The sequence below is a fragment of the Lithobates pipiens genome, unplaced genomic scaffold (assembly GCF_037356315.1).
Source record: "Lithobates pipiens isolate NorthernLeopardFrog02 unplaced genomic scaffold, aLitPip1_a1.2 Scaffold_28, whole genome shotgun sequence".
NCBI classification, from domain to species: Eukaryota; Metazoa; Chordata; class Amphibia; order Anura; family Ranidae; genus Lithobates; species Lithobates pipiens.
The window spans coordinates 198,300,378-198,325,049 of NW_027507789.1; positions in this window are offsets into that span (position 1 = coordinate 198,300,378).

Here is a 24,672-nt window from a genome sequence, read left to right on the forward strand (position 1 = left end):
CAATAATCGCTTATTGCGATTTTTTTTACCAAAAATATGTAGGAGAATACGCATTGGCCTAAACTGAGGGAAAAACAATTTTTTTATATATTTTTGGGGGATATTTATTATAACAAAAAGTAAAAAATTATGCGTTTTTTTTCAAAATTGTCGCTCTATTTTTGTTTATAGCACAAAAAATAAAAACCGCAGGAGAGATCAAATACCACCAAAAGAAAGCTCTATTTGTGGGAAAAAAAGGACGTCAATTTTGTTTGGGAGCCACGTCGCATGACCGCGCAATCGTCGGTTAAAGCGACGCAGTGCCGAATCGCAAAAAGTGGTCTGGTCTTAAGCCACCAAAATGGTCCGGTCTGAAAGTGGTTAAATTTGTAATTTAACAAACAAGCAAAAAAATGTTCACAAAATAGTGGGCACCAAAATCAACCTCTCATTTGCGAGCGGAAGCCGTGATGTTCTACACCAGGGGTGTCCAAACTACGGCCCTCCAGTTGTTCAGGAACTACAATCCCCATCATGCCTAGTCATGTCTTTGAATGTCAGAGTTTTACAATGCCTCATGGGATGTGTAGTTCTGCAACAGCTGGAGGGCCGTAGTTTGGACACCCCTGTTCTACACTATCTAAACGTATTTACTTTTCTGCTGTGGGTTTGTCTGCGAGATTAAAGAGAATCAATCCTCTGATTTCTTGCCTGGTTGCCTTAAAGCAACACTGACATTTGCTCTACACCCTCTCACTCCAAAAAAAGGCGGACATCCTCCTTCTCTATTATGAATTCCCTTTATGTTCACGGCTCTGAAATCTTTTAACGGATGTCTATTTCCAAGCAACACCGATGAGTGTTAAAAAAAACTAAAAAAAAATATTTATTTTTCAGTATATTTTATTTGATAGTTGTCAAGGAAGGGATGTTTTTTTTTTATATTACAGTATAGAAGGGTGCTATAAGTAGTTCTGATATATAAATATATATATATAAATTCTATTTCAGCAGAAATATGTTTGTTATATGTTTAGAATCAAGGTCACATCTCATTTAACGGCATCATTTGTAGGGAATGGATTTGGATACGTTTAAAGACTGTAAACCTGAACACATCGTTGTTAGAAGTGTCTTTGACAGATTGTGAGCTATTTTATACGAGCTTGATAAGCTTAAAAAGTTATAAAATTCAAATGAAGAAAGTAGTAAGCACTCACCCACACTTTTTTTAACCACTTGCCATCCGGGCCATTTCTGACAATTCGCTCCTACATGTAAAAATCGACTTTTTTATTTATTTTTTTACTAGGAAATTACTTAGAACCCCCACACATTATTTATTTTTTTTTTTTTTTAGCAAAGACCCTATATAATAAACATTTTTTATGTCACATGGTATTTGTGCAGCGTTTTTTTCTAACGTAATTTTTTTTGAAAGAAACACTCTTTCATGAATAAAAAAAAAACAAAAAATGAAAGTTAGCCGCTTTTTTTGCATAATGGAAAGGATAATGTTACGCTGAGTAAATGGATACCTAACATGTCACGCTTTAAAATTCTTCTTAAAAGTCTTCCTGGCACACTACGGTGCTTAAAACGCTCCATAGGCAACGCTTTAAATGCCTTTACAGCTTACCAGTTTAGAGTTGCACAGGAGGTCTGGTGCTGGAATTATTTCTCTCACTCTGATGTTCACGGCAATACCTCGCATGTGTGGTTCGATTGCCGTTTACTGATGCGAGTACTGTATGCATTCGCATTTGCGTGTAAGCACAGTGGGACGGGGGCACTTTAAATTTTACTTATTTATTTATTATAAAAAACAGTTTTTTACACTTTGTTTTGTACTAACTTTTTTGCTATCACAAGGGATGAACAACATCTGTGATAGCATGGGTCGTGACAGGTCCACTTTATGGAGAGAATTGGGGTAAATCGTTCTGATCGTCTACTTACCTGGGCATTACTGGTCAGGTAAACAAAGGGGCAGAACCAGAAGTGATGAACTGCTTGTCGCCCCCACTTTCCAGGGTTACAGAGAGAGGGGAATGATGTCTGTTCCTCTCTCTCTGGACAGGGCAGCCATACCTGCCGGCCGCAACGCTCCCGGCCTCTGCGATGGGACTGGAGAGCCTGAGAGAAGTGGAGGCGGGAGGAGCGTGGGACCCCCTTCCACCACCCGCAGAAATGATCGAGTAGGTAATTAGCCACTCAGGTCAGTTCTGCCTTGAAGGGAATCGCCAGGCTGAAAAGATCAATGCCGGGAGAATGCCCGTTGGTGCAGGCATCATCCCGGTATTACCACTGAAATGGGAGGACGTCCATGTACACCCTCCCAGCGGGAAGTGGTTAAAGTTTGTAATGCACGTTGTTGTAGTAATATAGCAGATATGTGATATTTATACAGTATGTGGTCAAAGCCAGTAAGCAGTAATCGGATGATGTGGAAAAGCATAAATTGGAAAGATCATCTGATTCTATATGACTGCGCCACGTGATCTCTTATCACTGATAACATTTAAATAAATGTTTTAGTGAGAATCCCAATACCTGCCAGTGACTTCAAACAGTCTCTGTCGAGACTTTAAAATTACCTTTAAGGGGGTCTTCATGATAAAGCCATTTAAGTAATCTATGCATGGAGATGAGGCTTTCTTTATCCTGTCTACTAATCCAGTCACAAAAGCAGGTTAAAGAAATTAAAGTGTCATTAAACCCAGACTAAGAAAAACTTTCATTACATGCTACAGTATATAACAGAGTGTTCATGCTCACAAAGCCACTAAAGCATTTGTTTTGTGTAGAGTGAAATATACCTGGTTGATCCTGCCTTCAGCCGCTCCTCCCATCTTCTCTGTGTCCTCACTGCAGGTTGAGATTGTGTAGACTAGCTGATGCCCTCTACTGAGCATGCTTAGTTTTAGTTACCTTCTAAGCTCATCATTTCCTCCTTTTTTCTTATCTGTGCAGCCCTCTTGACTATAGAGTCAAACATGTGGGCAAATACACAGTAGTAAATTACACTCCCTTCTTTCCCTTCCTCTTCCTCCATGTTCTCCGATTGCTAAACACTATGGGGACAGGATATACAGTGCAATCATGAAAGTATTCACAGCACTTCACTTTTTCCACATTTTTTTGTTACAGCCTTATTACAAAAAGGATTAAATTCTTTATTTTCCTCAAAATTCTACAAACAATACCCCATCATCACAGCGTGAATGAAGTTTGTTTGAAATCTTTGCAAATCTAGTTAAAAAAAAAAAAATATCCCATGTATATAACTATTCACAGCCTTTGTCATGACACTCAAAATTTAGCTCAGGTGCATCCCGTTTCCACTGATCATCCTTGAGATGTTTCTCCAACTTAATTGGAGTCCACCTGTGGTAAATTCAGTTGATTGGACATGATTGGACAACGTCCCACAGTTAGCAGTGCATGTCACAAACCAAGCCATGAAGTCAAAGGACTTGTCTGTAGACCTCTGAGACAGGATTGTATGGAGGCACAGATATGGGGAAGGGTACAGAAAGATTTCTGCAGCATTGAAGGTCTCCATGAGCACAGTGGCTTTCATCGTTCCTAAATGGAAGAAGTGTGGAGCCACCAGGACTTTTCCTAGAGCAAGGCTGCCCGGCCAAAAGTGATCGGGAGAAGGGCCTTAGTCAAGGAGGTGACCAAGAACCTGATGCTCCAGCGCTTCTCTGTGGAGAGAGAACCTTCCAGAAAAACAACCATCTCTGCGGCACTCCACCAATCAGGCCTGTATGGTAGATAGGCCAGATGGAAGTCACTCCTCAGTAAAAGGCACCTGGAGGACTCTCAGACCATAAGAAACAAAATTCTCTGGTCTGATGAAACAAAGATTGAACTCTTTGGCCTGAATGGCAAGTGTTAGGTCTGGAGGAAACCAGACTCCGCTCATCACCTGGCCAATACCATACTTACAGTGAAGCATGGTGGTGACGACATCATGCTGTGGGGATGTTTTTCAGTGTCAGGAACTGGGAGACAAGTCAGGATCAAAGGAAAGATGAATGAAACAATGTACAGAGACTTCCTTGATGAAAACCTGCTCCAGAGCGATCTGGACCTCAGACTGGGGCGAAAGTTCATCTACCAACAGGACAACAACCCTAAACACACAGCCATTTAAAGGAGTGGCTTTGGGAATCTCCACAGCTCTGTGAATGAGCTTGAGTGGCCCAGCCAGAGCTCAGTCTTGAACCCGATTGAACATCTCTGGAGAGATTTGAAAATGGCTGAACAAAATGAAAGCTAGTGTCAATCATCGTTGACTCAGCCTACACCATATCATATTAATTCACAAAAAAATATACATTTGGTGTTCAATAAAGATTTATAAGGAGCTGTAAAACAGTTATTTGATACTTCTAGACTAATTTGGGTTGCTCTTCTGAAACTCTTCAGAAAGGGCAGCGCGACTTGCAAGGCTTCAATTCCTGTTTCCCTTACCTATAGATGCCGGTGCCTGCACCCAAAGCTGATTGAAGAATTGGCTGCCGACATTGCGGGATACTGGACAGGTAAGTGTCCTTATATTCAGGGTCGGTTCACACTGGGACGACTTGTCAGGCGACTTAGCTGCCTGACAAGTAGCGTCCCGTTCTGTACAATGGAACCGTTCTAATCAGAGTGACACAAGTCGCTCCGACTTAGAAGAAAGTTCCTGTACGACTTTGGGGGAGACTTGCATTGACTTCTATACAGAAGTCATTTTGCAAGTCGCTGCAGCAGTTGCGTCCAGGTCGCCTGAAGCAGTCGCGCTGGAAGTCGTGCTGCCTCAGTGTGAACCGGACCTCAAAGTCAGCAGCTACAGTTTTTGTAGCTGCTGACTTTTAATTTTTTTATTTTTTTTTTACAAACTGGAACTCCTTTTTAAGTCCTGTGATAAAAAATGGCATGCTCTGGGATAAAATAAATGTTATTCCAACATTATGGACAATGAGCAATGCATGACATTACTTGAATATGCATTTAAAGCAAGAGTGCTCTATTATTGCCTAGGTAAAGCCATGAATTTCTTATTTTTAACCATGTGAGATAAGAGATTATGTTCATTCTGGGTCATGCTGATCCCACATGCTGGTCTTTATTTTTCTTTAATGAATACATTCATGGCTGGTATTTGTAAAATGGGCTGAAAAAGATTTTGTGACAGAGGAATAAAATAATTATATTTTTTAAAAGTTTAAGCTTAGATAATGCAGCACTCTTTCTGTCTAACATTTTTAAATAAATGGTCTAAATTAAGCAGTATTAAAAATGCTGAAAAATAAAAACTCTTTCTAGGACAGTCAGTCAGCTTCTACTTCACATTTTCTAATCTTATTTAGAAGGATGGCAACTGAAACCTTAATGTGGTTTTTAAAGAATAACAAATATTTTTGTATTGTAAGGCCTCATGCACACGAGACGCAGATGAAACCTCTGTTAAAAAAAAGCTGAAACGCGCGTTTAGAAACGCGCGTTTTGCCGCGTTTGCATGCCGCGTTTAGACGCGTTTAGACGCGTTTAGACGCGTTTGCGTTTAAACGCGTTTATAAAGATAACATCATGTAGACCCTCCCCAAGCTCTCAAAGCATTTTTTTTAACTATTTCTGCTATTTTGATCAGAGTGAGCAGCAGCAGCATAGAGAGCAGTTGTACACTTGCATTTGCCGTGTCACTTGCCACGGCACCTGCCACAAGTTGTGGATTGTCCACTTGCCACGTCACTTGCCACAAGTTGGGGATTGTCCACTTGCCACATCACCTGCCACGTCACCTGCCACAAATTGTGGATTGTCCACTTGCCACGTCACTTGCCACATCACCTGCCACGTCACTTGCCACGAGATGTGAATTGTCCACTTTCCACGTCATCTGCCATGCCACCTGCCACAAGCTGTGGATTGTCCACTTGCCGCGTCACCAGTCACATCACCTGCCACAAGTTGTGGATTGTCCACTTGCCACGTCCCTTGCCACGTCCCCTGCCACGTCACCTGCCACAAGTGGATTGTCCACTTGCCACATCACTTGCCACATCACCTGCCACAAGTTGTGGATTGTTCACTTGCCACGTCACCTGCCACGTCACCTGCCACAAGTTGTGGATTGTCCACTTGCCACGTCACTTGCCACAAGCTGTGGATTGTCCACTTGCCACATCACTTGCCACGTCACCTGCCACGTCACTTGCCACGTCACCTGCCACAAGTTTTGGATTGTCCACTTGCCACGTCACTTGCCACGTCAGCTGCCACGTCACTTGTCACATCACCTGCCACGTCACCTGCCACAAGTTGTGGATTGTCCACTTGCCACGTCACTTGCCACATCACTTGCCACATCACCTGCCACATCACTTGCCACGAGATGTGGATTGTCCACTTGCCATGTCACTTGCCACGTCACCTGCCACGTCACTTGCCACGTCAGCTGCCACGTCACTTGCCACAAGATGTGGATTGTCCACTTGCCATGTCACTTGCCACGTCACCTGCCACGTCACTTGCCACGTCACCTGCCACGTCACTTGCTACAAGATGTGGATTGTCCACTTGTCACATCACCTGCCACATCACTTGCCACATCACCTGCCACGTCACCTGCCACAAGTTGTGGATTGTCCACTTGCCACGTCACTTGCCACATCACCTGCCACGTCACTTGCCACAAGATGTGGATTGTCCACTTTCCACGTCACCTGCCATGCCATCTGCCACAAGTTGTGGATTGTCCACTTGCCACACCACTTTCCACGTCACCTGCCACGTCACCTGCCACAAGATGTGGATTGTCCACTTGCCACGTCACCAGCCACATCACCTGCCACAAGTTGTGGATTGTCCACTTGCCACGTCCCTTGCCACGTCCCCTGCCACGTCACCTGCCACAAGTGGATTGTCCACTTGCCACATCACTTGCCACATCACCTGCCACAAGTTGTGGATTGTCCACTTGCCACGTCACCTGACACAAGTTGTGGATTGTCCACTCGCCACGTCACTTGCCACATCCCCTGCCACAAGTGGATTGTCCACTTGCCACATCACTTGCCCCATTACCTGCCACAAGTTGTGGATTGTCCACTTGCCACGTCACCTGACACAAGTTGTGGATTGTCCACTCGCCACGTCACTTGCCACATCACCTGCCACAAGTGGATTGTCCACTTGCCACGTCACTTGCCACATCCCCTGCCACAAGTGGATTGTCCACTTGCCACGTCACTTGCCACGTCACCTGCCACAAGTTATGGATTGTCCACTTGCCACGTCACATGCCAGTCACCTGCCACAAGTTGTTGATTTTCCACTTGCCACGTCACCTGCCAAGTCACTTGCCGCGTCACCTGCCAGGTCACTTGCCACGTCACCTGCCACAAGTTGTCTATTGTCCACTTTCCACGTCACTTGCCACTTCTCCTGCCACGTCACTTGCCACAAGTTGTGGATTGTCCACTTGCCACATCACTTGCCACCTGCCATGTCACTTGCCACAAGTTGTGGATTGTCCACTTGCCACGTCACTTGCCACAAGTTGTGGATTGTCCACTTGCAATTGCAATTGTTTAAAATATTTTTCTAATGGTTTTTCATCATTTGCAATCATTTTTGAGATTTTTAATGTAAAAAAAAAGGTCACCTTTAAAAACGCATATAAACGCAAACGCGGCTAAACGCGGCTAAACGCGGTAGCGGCGTTTTGCCGCGTTTTACCGCGTTTTGCCGCGTTTTGCGTCTGAAACGCAGAAATTTTTGTTTCTGAACGCATTTTTTTGCTTCTGGAAAAACGAGATTAAACGCAACTGCATATAAACGGAAAAAAACGAGACTGTGTGCATGGACACATAGGATAACATTGAATGAGTTCAGGTGCAGTTGAAAAAACTGTCCAACTGCATCTGAACGCGCGTTTAACTGCGTCTCGTGTGCATGAGGCCTAACTCTTTTGGACTGTGCTTGGTTTTGTAATGGCCCCTGGCAGAGATCTGTCCTCTGCAGTGATAGATTTAGAAACCAATTCAACTCAAAATAAATATCAAGGTTAAGTTTTTCTCCATGTTTGTTTGCAAGGGTTTATGCATGAAACAGTGTTTTTTTGTTTTTTTTTTTTATTTTTTTTTATTTTTTTATAATATTAATTATTTTTATTTAAAAGTTTCCAAAAATATAAGGTATGCATAGAAATAGCATTACAATGAAGAATTGGCAGTAAGCACAGTGAGACATAAAAAAACAAAATAAGACTTGCACAAATACAAGACTAGTAGGTCAGTTACATTGTGTGAACAAGTATGTATTAAGAATATAAATCAATCCTTATGAAAAAAAAATAAAAAATTAAAAAAACAAGAAAGTAAAAGTAACAAGGGGGGGGGGCACTAAAATTGGAAAAGAAACCTGTTGATATATACCAGGGGACAAAGCACACTGGAATGAGGATAGATAGGAATGGGGGAGGGGGTTTGTCCTCAAGTAATGCAACCAGATACTAAAGCCCAATCAAGATGTGGGAGGGAATTCTTACTCAGATTGGTCCCAGGGGTCCTACATCGTCAACCAGGGCTGTCATATACTCCATTCTCCGAATCTCTGAAACGGCACATAGAAGCTGAGTCTGAGAGGGGGTGTGGAGGTCAACCATTGTGTTTGGATGGTTCTACTGACAGCTATTAAGATGTTCGAGACCAGTTTATTTGAGAGTTTCCCAATACCAGGAAAGGGGAGACCTAATAGCTAATGTATCGGGTCCAACAGAAGTGGAACTTCAAGCAGCTGCTGGAGAAGAGACATTACCATATTACAAAAAGGCACTATAAGTTCCTGCTGCCAAAATATATGATATTGAAAGCCCAATATTTTACCACATCGCCAACACAAAGGAGAAAGCGAGGGGTGATGTCAGTGTAGGATCGCGGGTGTTCTGTACCAGATGATATACATTTTAAAAGCTGTCTCTCTCTATGCGCTACACACCTGAAGATTTTTGATATAGAGGACCAAATTTTGTCCCAACAGGGGAGGGGAATAGGGCATTGGAGGATAAGTGACCATTTACGCATGAGTTTTCAGTGAAGATGGGAAACTCATGAAGAATTTTATAAATTGAAGATATTAAATGTAGTTGATATGGACCCTGAGCACATATATACTCAAAGGTAGTGGGTTTAGGCAGTGTCAGGGATGGGGGATGCATTGAGAGATAGTGGATCTAGAGATAGTAAAAAAACATATGTTTTGGGATATGGTATTTAGCTCGTAGGTCCTCTAAATTAAGGAGTCTGCATGTAGCTGGGTGGACAAAATGACGCAGCTGAAACAGTGTAGGATGATCCCATGGAACCATACATGAGTGAGACAAGCCATAAGGAATAGGGGGATGAAAAGTAGGTTGGATAAATGGATAAAGGTGGGCATGGCGAGGAGAGAGAGAACTTGATGAAACAAGAACGCCCAATCTTCAAAGTGAAGAGCATTGGTGCTAGGCATAAATCTTGCCGTGTAGAGTTTAAATGCAAGGAGGGAGACCAGATTAAGGAATAGGGATGAGCAGGGTAGAGGGAGCCCATCCACATCTCAGACTATCTGTTTAGAGCCGCCTAACATGACCAAGATGCAACCGAACAAAGGTGGGATGCTTAATAATATTTAAGAACATCTGGAGCACTCAACCCCATCCCGGTTTCTAGGGGAGAAGACGAGAAGACCACGGAGCTGGCAGTCCTACCACTCCAGATAAAATCAAGAAACCAAAGTTTGAGCAACTTAAGCTGGGATATGGGCACGGGTATCAGCAGTGTTTCAAAAAATAAAATAAAAAATACAGCAATTTCGGCATAATAGACATTTTTAAAACATTTATTCTGCCTAACCATGAGATAGGATAAGCATTCCAACGTTTCAACATATCACTAATGTTCTGGAGCAATGGGGCATAGTTAGCCGAGTATAGGGAAGAATACGTGGATGTGATTTGCACACCCAATTGTTTTTGGGGAGTGAGGGCACCAGCAATATGGAAATGGGGCTATCACATGGGGGGGGGGGGGGGATATGGAGAGGTAAGGCCTCTGTCTTGTAGGTGTTTATTTTGTAACCAGAGAGGGACCAAATTGGGTCAATAGAGCATGCAGTCATGGTAGAGAAGTATGGGGGCATGTCAGGGTCAGCAGAATGTCATCAGTAAATAAAGACCGTTTGTATTCCCTCTGACGCATAGGGACCCCAAAGATGTCTGGATGGGCACAGATAACAGCTGCTAAGGGTTCTAAGAATAGGATAAAAAGTAAAGATGACAGTGGACACGAGCAAGAGAAAGGAAGACAACTGAACCTTGGATGAAGGGTTGAAATAAAGAGCAGCAATAAAAGGACCCTGGAAACCATACTGAGATAATACTGCAAGCATATAAGGCCAACTCAACCGATCAAACACTTTCTGAGCATCTAGACTCAGAATCAGTGCTGTGCAGCGGATTATTCGGCATATCAAATAGATCAATGGTACGCCTAGTATTGTCCCCTGCATGTCTAGCTGGGACAAAGCCCGCTTGATCTCTGTCAATAAGTTTAGGAAGCAATTGGGATAAGCGACTGGCCAAGATCTTTGTAAAGATCTTGTAGTCGGAGTTAAGGTGTGCAATCGTTCTATAGTTGTCAGCGAGAGATGGGTCCTTACCTATCTTTGGGATAACAGATATAAAAGAATACGTAAAGGAAGGTTGAGGCGCCTCTCCTTGAAGGAGATACTTATAGAGGGATATCGGGTGAGGGGCCAGGATGTGGAGGTTTTATAGTATGAATAAGGAAGCCCACCTGGGAAAGGAAACCAGGGGCACAGCCTTAGAGATTGGAGGGAGACATGGAGACTCCAGGACAGGGTTCCAAGCCCCACTCTCCAATAGGGATGAGCCCGATGTTCGAGTCGGACTTAAGTTCAACTCGAACATCGGGTGTTCGCCTGTTAGCAAACAACTTGGGGTGTTCGCGGCAAATTCGAAAGCTGCGGAACACCCTTTAAGACTATGGGAGTAATCAAAAGTGCTAATTTTTAAGGCTTATATGCATGGTATTGTCATAAAAAGTGTTTGGGGACCCGGTTCCTGCCCCAGGGGACATGTATCAATGCAAAAAAAGCGGCCATTTTTTCGATTTTAATAATGCTTAAAGTGAAACAATTAAAGAGAAATATTCCTTTAAATTTTGTGCCTGGGGGGTGTCTATAGCATGCCTGTAAAGTGGCACATGTTTCCCATGTTTACAACAGTCCCTGTACAAAATTACATTTCTAAAGGAAAAAAAAGTAATTTGAAAGTACTGGTTATAATGAATTGTCGGTCCTTGATCTTAATAGCGTTTATTAGAATTTGTATGTATTGTGAGGGGGTTCGCTCGGTAGTGGGTGTGTGTGACCCCCTGGATGGGTTCACAACACAAAGTCAGGCACAGCAGACAGCGGTGTAGGTGCAAAAAAACAAAAGATCCGGTTTATTTAGGCTACATGCAGTGATACATATGACAGCCAAACAAAATAAAACAAGAAAATAAATCCTGGTCAGCTTGACCTCTAACTACACACGTAGACTCCCTGTCTAACAACTGGGTGCAGCCTTGTGCTGCCCCAGTCCCTGTCCCTATTGTAGGGGTTTGCCACACAGGCGTTAACTCACCGCACAGAACAGATCTCAGACTCCCCAGTCTATACACACAAAACTGGTTCCAGGATGGAGCATCTCCCTATGCATGCTGGGGTTTTTTGTAGAGGTCTTAATGAGCCCACTTACTACAGCTGGGCTCATTAACTCTTCCCCTCTAATTGTAAAAGTCTGCATAAAGCCTGAATCTAGGACACACATATTTCCCATCCTGAATACAACCAGGTGATTTTACCTGCGTGCTGCCACAGTATCCTAATAGCTGATGAAAACCTGATGAAAACCTGAATTACATGCTGCCATTTTATGTGTTTTATGTAATCCATGTACCCCCATCTGTATTCCCAGTTCTGCCTAATCTCACCACTGCAGTCTCTGACAGATATAAGTGGATTTGAGGCGTAGAAGAGCCAAAATAGGCAGATTGGTGAGACATTTAGACCCCTTTCACACTGAGGCGCTTTTTGGGCACTTTCACGCTAAAAAAAGAGCCTGCAAAGCTTGCGAAAAACTATTTCCATTAAAATCAATGAATGCTTTCACACTGGGGCAGAGCGCTGGCAGGGCGGTGAAAAAACTCTCCTCTCCATTGAAATGAATGGAAAGCTCTTCAAAAGCACCTGAAAGGCTCTTCAAAAGGGCCTGAAAATCTCTTAAAAAAGTGCTCAGTGTTTTACTGGCAGTTGAAGTGCCTCAGTGTAAAAGGGGCCTTAGGTACAAATGATTGTCTTTTAATATAAGTTGATAGTCAACACATTTCAGAGAACAGAGTCCCAATTCTTAAACTCATACTAAACACAGACTGCTTAAAGTGGTTGTAAACCCTTACAAACCACTTTGACCTACAGGTAAGCCTAGATTAAGGCTTACCTGTAGGTCCAAGAAATATCTCCTAAACCTACACGGTTTAGGAGATATTTACACCGTAGACAGCGACGTGCAGGCGCACTGAGCATGCTGCAGATCACAACGATATGCAGCTCCTGTCAGCTCCTGTGCGCATGCGCGGGAGTGACGTCATCGCGGCTCCGGCGAATCACAGCGCCGGAGCAGCGAGATCCGGAAGTCACTCCGGGATACATGGCAGCAGTGAAGATAAAGGAGGAGGACCGCTTCGGGGGCTTCGTTCTCAGGTAAGTTATTCATAATGAGCTAGTATGCTATGCATACTATCTCATTATACCTTTGCCTTGCAGGTTGCGTTTTATTTATTTTTTTTAAAGTGCCTTTACTTCCTCTTTAATTTATCTTTGTCCCTTATAGTTCTGTATGTGGATGATGGCACAGTAAAAACAAAAAAACAAAAAAAAAACAATCTAAGTACCTTTTCCCTAATCGATATACAGCATGACCCAGATCTTTCCCAGCCTGTCTGCATGAAATTTAAGCAGGAGGAGTTTCCAACCCTCTGCTGTTGGTCACATATTCAAAAAAACAAACAAACAAAACAACAGTCTTTGGAATACAGAGTAAACATAAACAATTAATATCAAAAACTGTTTTAGATTGTCATACAAATATATATTTGAAATCAAATCTTTATTATTTTGTGGAAACAACATGGTGTGGGCAGATTTCTAGCAGTCACAGGCTGTGTCATGCCCCCAACCCTCCCCCCTTCCCCCAGCCTGTGTCTTAGAATAAGTGGGAGACGAAGCCTCCATTAATCTACATGTAATATCCCGCTCCTATTGTTATCCTTATCCTATTGTTATCCTTAGTGGGTATGGAGGAGGTGCGAGGGAGTGGGCTGTCATTTACCACTGTGTGTACACCCACATGTGTGACTCTATAGTCACATGGGCTGCTCAGATGTGATACAGAGGAAATGCTCAGCCTAGAAACTTGCTGAAAACTGAGCATGTGCAGAGTTGCCACCACAGCTGAAAAGTCTCTAGCTGAATTGGGGACATGAACAGAAAGTGGAGATAGAGAGCTGCAGGATCAGATGGGTGTTTTGCAGAATGCAGAAATGAACAGCGTATAATACACCATTTATTGGTAGTGTTTTTATGATGTGGGTTTGGTGACACTTTAAGAGCTTGGTTTGCAGTAGAATGATTGTCTTGGCAGTGTAAAATACAGTCCTGCAGCAATCATTTAGTACATGTCAGTGTTTGTTATTTAAGTCCCAATTCTGTGAGAAAGGGCAGCGGTGCAGAGCCTATATTGATCCTCAAGTCTTCACATAACGTTTCCTTAAAGGGTAGAGCAGTGGTCATCGCCTCCTATCCTCAGGGCCCACTAACAGGCCAGGTTTTATGTATTACCTTGGGGAGAGGCAGACCAGAATACTGCAATCACTGAGCAGCAAATTATATCACCTGTGATGTATTTCAGTTATCTTGCAGACCTGGCCTGTTAGTGGGCCCTGAGGACAGGGTTGATGACCACTGGGGTAGAGGGTAACCCTGGTTTAGGAGCAGCCATACTGCTATACCAACACCATTGAACCACTGAACCTATGGTTATCCAAGTCCTCAGGACCTAAAAAGTCCTCAGATTCAGTGCCAAACTGACCAAACTATTCTAGATGTAAGGGGATGGTAGGTAATTCAACTCAGCAGTGCTCATGCAAAGCAGTAATATTACTATTGTTTGTCCAATATCTCTTGCTACAATACACAAATGCAGCCCTAGTAATATGTCTTGTTGCTTTGATATAACATGATAGCAGAGAGGTCTTGTGTAATGCTTCTTACACGTCTTCCTTATATTAGAAGTAAGAACTTTTGGCTGCATGTTTTTACCCCCCCCCCCCCCCCCCCTCTGCTTACAGAGGCCATTTTGTCACAGCAGGGATTCTCTGCGGCCTCTTGTATTATGACAAAAAAATAAAATAAAATAAAGGAGCCTCAATTAATAATTCAGCTGCTTTGAAGCTAGAATGCCTTAACAGGAGTTCAAACAGCATGCAGAAATTCTGTCTCATGTGTCCACAAGCAGCCATACATCCGAATCAGCAGATGAACAGCTTAAAATGGAAGATGAAAGATTTAAGATGCTGGATGGGGTGACATTATGCTGCAACATTATACAATTTTAAAAATTCTGTGTTTTTTATACAGAATATATACTGTGTATATATATATATATATATATATATATATATATATATATATATATATATATATATATATATATATATATATATATATATATATATTAGGACTGTTTACTGATTAATCGATTTTTTTTAATCGACTAATTTTGATTAATTATAACGCACATACAGATCCAACTACTGTTAGTTGATCTTCTTGCATTGCAACTCTGTATTAGTCAGTGGTCAGTGGTAAATGTGGTATACAATATATACAATCACCCGACACTAGTTAGTTTCCACAATCCATGACTTAACGTCACAGTTCACACAAATTCATTTTAAATTCAAACTGTAGCACTGACGTAAGTACTTTTTTTCCCCACACTAGAGTGACAATCCCTCCACCTCCGGTCTAACTAATCACTCTCACCTCATGGCATGGACTCCTGTGCAAACAGGTGGTCCTGCAAGTGGGTATCAAAAGGGTTAACACGGACATATAAACTTCTCTCACAATCTCAGCAAGGACGACAGGTCATGGGTAGAAAGAAAAGATGTAAGTACTCACCGCTTAAGTATAAGATTTAATTTACGTGTTCAAACACAAACTACTCATCTAAAGATGATAAAAACACAGCATGTAAAGACAACAATCGTGTTAGTTCCGTAGGGCAGCAGCGGGTGACGTCATGCGTAACTCCTCCCCCATACGTGTTACGTTCAATCAGAACTTTGACGTCACCGGACTCCTCCCCCTTCCCATCATTAGCAGATGGAGACACTTGGGGAAGGGGGGAGGAGTCCAGTGACGTTGATGTCCGTGACGTCACTAGATCTCTGATGGAACTCCCTGAAGACCCGGAAGCCGCCAAAGAGGTGAGCACCGATCAAAAGAATTTTGATTGATCAAAAAAATTAACGATTAATCGAGGAATTAATCTTTAATTTCCACAGCCCTTATTATATATATATATATATATATATATATATATATATATATATATATATATATATATATAAGCTTTTTATTGTGTTTAAAATAATAATAAAAATACAGCTAGGTTTTGTACAGACCCTTTGTGTTTTTACAGTGTTGATACTAATGATTAAAAATGGGCATAATCACCAAGTAAAACATAGATACGTAAAACTAAAAAAAGTGTATGTGTATGTGTGTATGTGTATGTGCATAAATATAGATATTAGACGTCTGTTTAACTTTGCTGTCTATAGAATTTTAATAGTTTCTGAAACAAGATGTAGGATAAATAAATGGGACTACAGTGTATACATCTTTAAACATGTAATGCCTCGTACACACGATCGGACTTTCCACCAACAAAACCGTGGAATTTTTTTCCGAAGGGTGTTGGCTCAAACTTGTCTTGCATACACATGGTCACACAAATGTTGGTCAACAATTACGAACGTAGTGACCTACTACATGGTTTTTCAGCTTGTTAGCGCCACCCTTTGGGCTGCTTCTGCTAATTTTGTGTTAGTAGAAGTTTGAGTGTTGATTTGCGCTTTTCTTTTTGCGTTTTTAATTTAGCGCTTTTCAGTTTGTTTTTTGAACGCCCGTTCGTCAACCAGACATGTTGCGGAATCGGAGGAGATAACGTGTTATTTATTATTGGCCGTGGAGTTATTGCTTTGACATTATTTTTTTGGTTGAATAATGATTTGATTTGGTATATTTTCTATATTTTTGGATGCATAGAATGCACTTTTTGGTTAAGTTCTATTGGCAGATAGCATGTCTAATTTTATTTTTTTGGTGTACAATAAAAAAATTGTGTAGAATAATACTTGGCTATGTGTTTTACTTCAAATGACAGTTTGGGAGAAGGCAGTTACATTTAAAAATACAATGTAAAATTGACAAGGGACACCAACATAGTTGTATCTTTGATCTTATAAACCACGGGATAATGGTGTTGTGGTAACTTGCACAAATAAACAAAAAATACATAATAATATTATTCTGGATATCACTAGAAAAAAAAGCCTTTGAAAATTTGTTTGCAATAACTCCATCAGTATCACCAGCAAAGCAGCTTCATTATTATCCCATTAAAGAAGAAGAGAATGTGCGCTGTATTTGGAGATTTCATGATTTGCCACGTCACGAATGTTAATTCTCCATTAAGAACGCTAGTTTACAAGACCGACCGCTTCTGCGTATTTTTACAACACACATTTGTTGGTGGAAAATTTGAAAACATGCTAGCCAACATTTGTCGGCGGAAAGTCCGACAACAATTGTCCGATGGAGTATACACACAGTCGGATTTTTAGCCTGACATCTAACATTTCCCGTTGTAAAGTCCAATCCTGTGGACGGGGCTTTACTGTTTTGGACCTTTTATGTAAAAAAAAAAAAAAAAAAAGACAGAATAAAGTAATCAGAGGTCCACAATTTTAATAAAGGAAAACTCTAGACAGGCAGCTAAATACTGTGTTAAAGTGGTTGTAAACTCTCACCCACAACTTTGTATCATGTAAATCAGCATAAAAAACCCTAATGAACACTGCTTGCAAATATCTCCTTACTTGCTTAGTATTGTTGTAATCCTTTTTGTTCTTTAGAATGATGTCACTGAGCATGCCCAGATCTCCTCTGATTTATGGCACACTCTTTTTGTGCTTATCTATCTGTTATCAGGACTTCCTAGTGCACAACACTGAAGTCCCAGGAGGCTGCATAATCACTCAGAGCTTCCTCCTACACCCCATGTGACCATGTGACATCACATGCAGTGTAAACCTGGCTATTACTGCATCAGCTTATCAGCATTTGATTGAGACAGTTAACAGTACAGGAAGTGATCAATGTAAGGGCGGAAATACACTCTACTGTGGACTCAGAAAACAATACTTAAGATGGCGCTGCCTAACCCCTGGAAACAAGTTTTTTAAAGTTTCTTTAACCACTTAAGCCCCGGACCATTTTGCAGCTAAAGGACCAGGCCCCTTTTTGCGATTCGGGACTGCGTCGCTTTAACTGACAATTGCAGTCATGTGACGTGGTTCCCAAGCAAAATTGGCGTCCTTTTTTTCCCAAAAATAGAGCTTTCTTTTGGTGGTATTTGATGACCTCTGCGGTTTTTATTTTTTGTGCTATAAACAAAAATAGAGCGACAATTTTGAAAAAAATTCAATATTTTTTACTTTTTGCTATAATAAATATCCCCCAAAAATATATATAAAAAAAATTTTTTTCCTCAGTTTAGGCCAATACATATTCTTCTACATATTTTTGGTAAAAAAAAAAAATTGCAATAAGCATTTATTGATTGGTTTGCGCAAAAGTTATAGCATCTACAAAATAGGGGATAATTTTATAGCATTTATAATACATTATTACATTATTACATTTTTACTAGTAATGGCGGCGATCAACGATTTTTATTGTGACTGCGACATTATGGCGGACACATCGGACAATTTTGACACATTTTTGGGACCATTGTCATTAATACAGCAATCAGTGTGATTAAACATGCATTGATTACTGTAAAAATGTCACTGGCAGTGAAGGGGTTAACACCAGGGGGCAGTGTAGGGGTTAAATGTGACCTAATGTGTGTTTCTTACTGTAGGGGGCTTGGCTTGGCGTGTGACATCACTGATCGTCATTCCCTATGACAGCTAACAGACGATCAGTGACAAGCTCACTAGGAAGCACGGGGAGAGGTTTGTTTACACTTATCTCTCCCCGTTCTTCAGCTCTGCGACCCGATTGTGGGACACCGGCGGCGATCGGGTCCGCGGGTCCCGCGGCCATGGTCATAGAGCTCAGGACCGGGCCGCCGCCGGCTGGGCTCTTAAAGGGCAACATACCTGTACATGCTTGTGCCCAGCCGTGCCATTCTGTCGACGTATATCGGTGTGAGGCAGTCCTTAAGTGGTTAAACAGTAAGTAATATGCGATTTGGGCTGGATTACAGTGGCTATAGTTTGATAATCACTTATCATAATGGACTAAATGAAAAGAAGCATCAGAGTGGGAGAGTTTACTTCCTCTTTAAAATAATTGTTTACTGTTTTGCTTTAAAAGGGTTTGAATTATTTGTATCTGGTCTTGTAATTGACATACTGCACAACCAAGATCGGTCTTTTATTTCCTGGCTGAGCATTACTCTTTCCCGGACCATCGCCCTGTTAAAGTCAAGCTCCATCCAAAAGGGGAAGCTCCACTTGTTTGCTTCCTCTTCCCCTTCCACTGCCACATTTAGCACCTTTCGGGGGGGGGGGGGTACCTTTTTTGACAGGTACCCATTCCTCACTAACGAAAGACCTTGCCGTGGTCCCCCAGAAGTTCAACTCTCCCTCCACCGCCACCGTGACATTCATAAAGTGCAGCACGCTTTGCGAATGCTTAGTAGAGAGCCGAAAAATCGCCTGGGGTGCCAATATCGTGGGATCCCTGGATAGGTGGGTGTCCTAATATTAAAAGTCAGCATCTACAGTATTTGTAGTTGCTAACTTTAAATTTTTTGGTGGGGGGGTTGGAACTCCGCTTAAATTGGGCAAGATGATTCTGGTTCAGTGACCATACAGCGGTACTGTTGAGCTAGGAAATATGCGTGTCACCTTCCAGGCTATGCAGGGTGGTGGATTTGTGAAATTGTCTATATCCAATCACTCCATTTTCAGGTAACACAGTAGTCACAAAAGTATTTAAAGCTCAGTTGACGTTTATGTCACAATTGTACTAATAGCTTCACAATGCATATATACTGTAGTCACTAGCAACAATCACTGTGTTCTCACAGTCTGGATGACTCCCCATCCTGGACCGACCCCACCCCCAACCCCCCGCTGGGGAAATCTAGAAATTTGTTTTAGTTACAGGAAAGAAAATTGCTCCATCATAGCTAGAACTCTCAAATCAGCAGAGACTATGAACATCACAAACTGCAGAGCACTAACTGGGATTTAGCAGGGGGTGTTGGATTACTTTGGAGAGACCACTGTTTAGACACAGAAAGCACGAGTCCTGTATTTGGTGAGCTGGACTAAATGGCAAGGTTAAAGTAGCTGTAAACCTCTGAAATGAAAAATGAACAAACCATATTCTTCTATAATATGTATGTTACTGGTCAAAGCAACCAGTATGATTTCTGTCCCCTCTCTCGTTCCTCTACTATCTGCATGAGTCATTTCTGACAATCTATGCCAGTGTTCCTCAACTCCAGTCCTCAAGGCGCCCTAACAGGTCTTGTTTTTAGGCTTTCCATAATTTTGCACAGGTGATTTGATCAGTTTCACTGCTTTAGCATTTACCACAGCCTTTTCACCCGAGGGAAATCAAAACATGACCTGTTGGGGCGCCTTGAGGACTGGAGTTGAGAAACACTGGTCTATGCCAACACCAGACAATCCTGGGAGATGGCCCTATCCAGCTGTGCATGTGTCTCTATGAGACTTTGTAGAGGGTGTGTGTCCATTCCCTCGACTCAGGTCTCAGATTACACTCCTGTCAAAAACCATGAATCAGACTGAGACAGAAGTACAGTTTAATCTCACTTGTTTAATAATAATAAAAAAGGTAAACAGAGTAAACGTAGTCAAAATATAGCCAGAGTTCAGGAACCAGAATGGATAGACAGACAAGCCAAAACACCAGGGAGCCAGAGCACAGCATAGTAGAACAGCAAGCAGGACCGGTAACCAGAAGGAATGTCAGCCAAGCAAGTCTTTAACAGGAACACAGGAGAGCCCCTCTAGAGATGTGACCAGGGCAAAGGCGGAGATCATCTGGGCTGGACTGCTTAAGTAGGCAGGACTAATGAGCAGGATATCATCAACAGGTGAGTGACTTTGGAGAGATAGGAGCTGACAATTAGCCAACAGCTGAGCGGCCAGCTCAGAGAAGGAAGGGCTGAGCACAGCCCTGACAACTCCCTACTCTGTGCTGCTCAGTGTGTGACATAATATTCCCACCCCTGCCTTCTAAAGCTGCAAAATGTTGTCTAAATTATGCACTTTGAACAGCTGCAGAGGAGAGAGTGCCGTAGATAAACAGGTACCATGTATGCAGGAGAATTTGTTTCATCTCTGTGTCACCTGAGGCCAGTCACATCAGTGGGTATGTGTAAGGGTTTACAATCACTTCAAAGTAAGCCACTCGGCAGGTGGCCTGCATATACCGTACCTTTAGTGAATTTTAATGAAAATAATGTATGATTGGCATGTACAATAATATAAAATATGCAAATTCCCGGGTGATGTCATCCAGTGAATCCTCTTTTTGAACTTTAGCAGAAAGTTGTTAACAAATCCTCTGAATAGCTTGAGCAAAGTGGCTGCGGTGGAGATTGCTGTTTAAGCAGAATGTTAAATACCAGCACAGAATGTGGCGAGCAGGCACAGATTTCTTTGATGAAAAAGGCAGCCACTCAGTAATTCTGCAGCTGCCGCACTAATTATGTCCATGGAAAGGGAGCACGTTACATCTGCGCGGCAGGCCTTTCCTACAGGTAAATGGGATGGAGCTTTATTCTCAGATAATCAGTAATTTTCTGTAATATTTGAGTATGTAGCCTTTATTATTATTCTCTTTTAAAAGCTGAAACCTCCCATAAATTATATTGTAGTATTGGGTGCTTGCAGATTCTTAGGGATGATTGGAGATTTACTGCCTGAAATGCCAGTTCTCTTGTCATGGTTATACAGTAATCTTTCTCTGTCATCTTACCTATCCTCATGTGTTCAGACTAAGAGGTCAGCCACTCTCACCTTGCTGTTTTTATAACCTCTCCTCTAAGCATGACTCCACCCCAGGCCCTATCAGGGAACCCTATATTAACCTGTGCACTGCAAGCCAGCGGTGCTGATCAACCATTGTGTATTCATTGTGTGTTTGGCTTCCTGTTTCCTGCTTGCCGTGTGCTCTACGTTTGTCTCTGTTACCGACCTTGGTGTGTTCTCGACTATTCCTGTCTGCTCGTGACCCTGAACCTTTGGCATGTACTCTGTTGTTCCTGTCTGCTAGTCACCTAGACCTCTGCCATATCCCTTGTTGTTCTAGCCTGCTGCTTCCTTCTCCTGTAGTTTACTGTGAGCGTGAGACCCTAGGGGCTGCGACCTGGAGCTAGACTGCAGCGCAGTCCATCCTCACCACTAGACGCTCTGGTGAACACCTGCTGGCTCTTATGCCCCATGCACACGGTCAAAAATTCTGATGGAAAAAGTCTGATCGGATTATGTTGTCGGAAAATCCGATCAGATATCTGACGGAAAAAGTTTGAGAGCTGGATCTAAATTTTTCCGACAACAAAATCCAATCTGACTTTTTCCGATCGTGTGTAGATAATTCCGACGCAGTGCCACGCATGCTCAGAAAAAATTTGGAGACAAAAGCTATCGGCTACTGGCCTCTACGTAGTCCCGTCATACATTTTGTACGTCACCTCGTTCTGAACGACGACCTTGTGTATGCAACAAAAGTTTTGGTCAAAATCCGTTGGAAAAAATCAGACGGATTTTGTGGTCGTAATGTCCAATCGTGTGTATGGGGCATTAGACTCCTCACCCTGGGGAGTCTATGCTCTAGCTCCCACTGGGATCTGTGTTAGTGATCCAATAGACCTACTTCCTGAACCTCCCTGGGTACTATCCGCAGCAGTCAGTCCTAGGGTCCACTATCTTAGCGGTGCACTTCCAACTCCTACGGAGTGCATCTGTCAACTGGTCTCAGGTGACCTGACAGTTTGATCAGACATGGACACGGCTGATGTGACGCTACCCGCAGATGATCCGTTGCAGGGCCTAGTTCGCAAACTTGAGACCCAGGAATCGCATCAGACCCAGGTAATGCGATTCCTTCAGAATTTGGCCTCCCGTTTTTAACAGGTTCAGGCCTCATTAGGATCCCCGGTTCAACAACCTCAACCATTATCTGCTGCTTCACCTATCGCACCAGTCGCAGCCACACATTCATTACAACTGCCAGCTCTGGGCCGCTTCTCTGGGGACTCCAAAGCCTGCAGGGGGTTCCTTAGCCAGTGCACAATTCATTTTGAACTCCAGGCCCAAAACTTCCTGTCCGATTGGGCGAAGGTAGCCTATATTATATCGCTCCTGTCTGGCGAGGCATTAGCCTGGGCTGCTCCTCTGTGGGAACTGAATGATCCGGTGGTTTCTAGCTTGTCTGATTTCTTTAAACTTTTTCGGAATATCTTTGAGGAACCGGGTCAGGTCTCCTCAGCAACCAGCGCTGTTTTACATCTCCGTAAAGAGTCTGCTTCTGTGGGACAGTATGCTCTTCAGTTCCGTATCCTCACAGCTGAATTGAGCTGGAGTAATGACACCCTAGTTGCATCTTTTTACATGACCTCTCAGGATGAATTAGCAAGAAGATCTCTCCCTGCTGATCTGGACCTTGTGTAACCAGATCGATATTCACCTTCAGGAGAGGGCCCTGATAAAAAAAGACACCAGAACTCCCCATTCTTTAGGCAGCCTGAGCTTCCTGTCCCTTCTCTTTGATCCAAGGAGCACCCCCTGCCTACTGAGGAACCTATGCAGCTGGGCCGGACCAAGTCATCTCCCGAAGAATGCGCTAGGCGCAGAACTCTCACCACTGGAGGCTCCGGAGAACACCTGCTGGCTCTTAGACTCCGCGCCCTGGAGAATCTATACTCTAGCTCCCACTGGGATCTGTGTTAGTGATCCAATAGACCTGCTTCCTGAACCTCCCTGGGTACTATCTGCAGCAGTCAGTCCTAGGGTCCACAATCTTAGCGGTGCACTTTCAACTCCTACAGAGTGCATCTGTCACCTGGTTTCAGGTGACCTGACATCTCTCATGTTTCAGGCACTGAGAGAGAGAGGGTGAGAGGACACACAGAAAGTTGTTACGTGCCTGTTTCTTTTTTTCAGATATAAACGTGACACCATTTAATTTATTTGAAGGATTTCCCTGGCATTGAGATAAAATATGTGTACCATAAGTGATGCAACAGTTGAAGTGTGCTAAATTATATGCTATTTTTTCCGAACTCCAAGACTAATTAGAGGCCATGTTTCCCAGAATCCTAGGCACGTGTAGTGTGCTATCATGCAGTGCTTTAAAAGAAACACACTGATCATTTCACCTAATATTATTAAAAGAGATCTGGAAATTACAATATTTTTATGGATCCATTAAACTAGATTGGACGGTCAAATGGAAAAGTGTGCTAGCTTTAATTAGCAAAACAAATGTTAAGTCATTTGGATCTCTGGTGGTAAAATGTTCTGTCATTTGTTGGCCAATTGATCCACATTTCTCTGCATCTCAAACCAGTTATTCCGGATGAAGTAATTGATACAATAAATATTATTCAAGGTGTTACGGATTCCCTCTATTTATTGTATATATGTATTAACCTGTCTATTCCCCTAGTTAGTTAGTCTATTAAAACTCTGATAAGCACAATGATATAAGGTTAGATATGAAACCAAGCACACTGCTTAATAAAACAATGTCTTATTTATTTCCCAAGAAAATAGGAAAATGCTAACATGAAAATACTAAAGAAAATTATACAGAGTATATATGACAAGAGAACATCAAAAATACTTATCATAATGCTTTCCTCAAGATATTGTTTCGTCGGCTGGGCTTGGATGTAAAAAAAAAGCTCTCTCACTCGTTCAGCCCTTTATACTTCAATCATACACCATCCAGACCCAACCCCATTTCCATCCCATCTAGATTTTTGACAAATCACGGTATTTATGGGGCAGTCCTCCTTAATGTGTTATATTACTGTCCGTCCTGCTGTATTGGCCTCTAGGGGCAGCATTGTCCATGTTTATGTAGCCTAGTCAATCCTCAATGCCTTTGATCTTTTGATCTTCTGTAGCAGGACATTCATCAATCATCATGTCAGCTATGGTCAGTTTGCTTGCATAGTGTTATAACAACAGACGGTCCGGAGCCAAGCGTTGTTCAGCCTTGATGGAGGCCTGATCTCTTCTT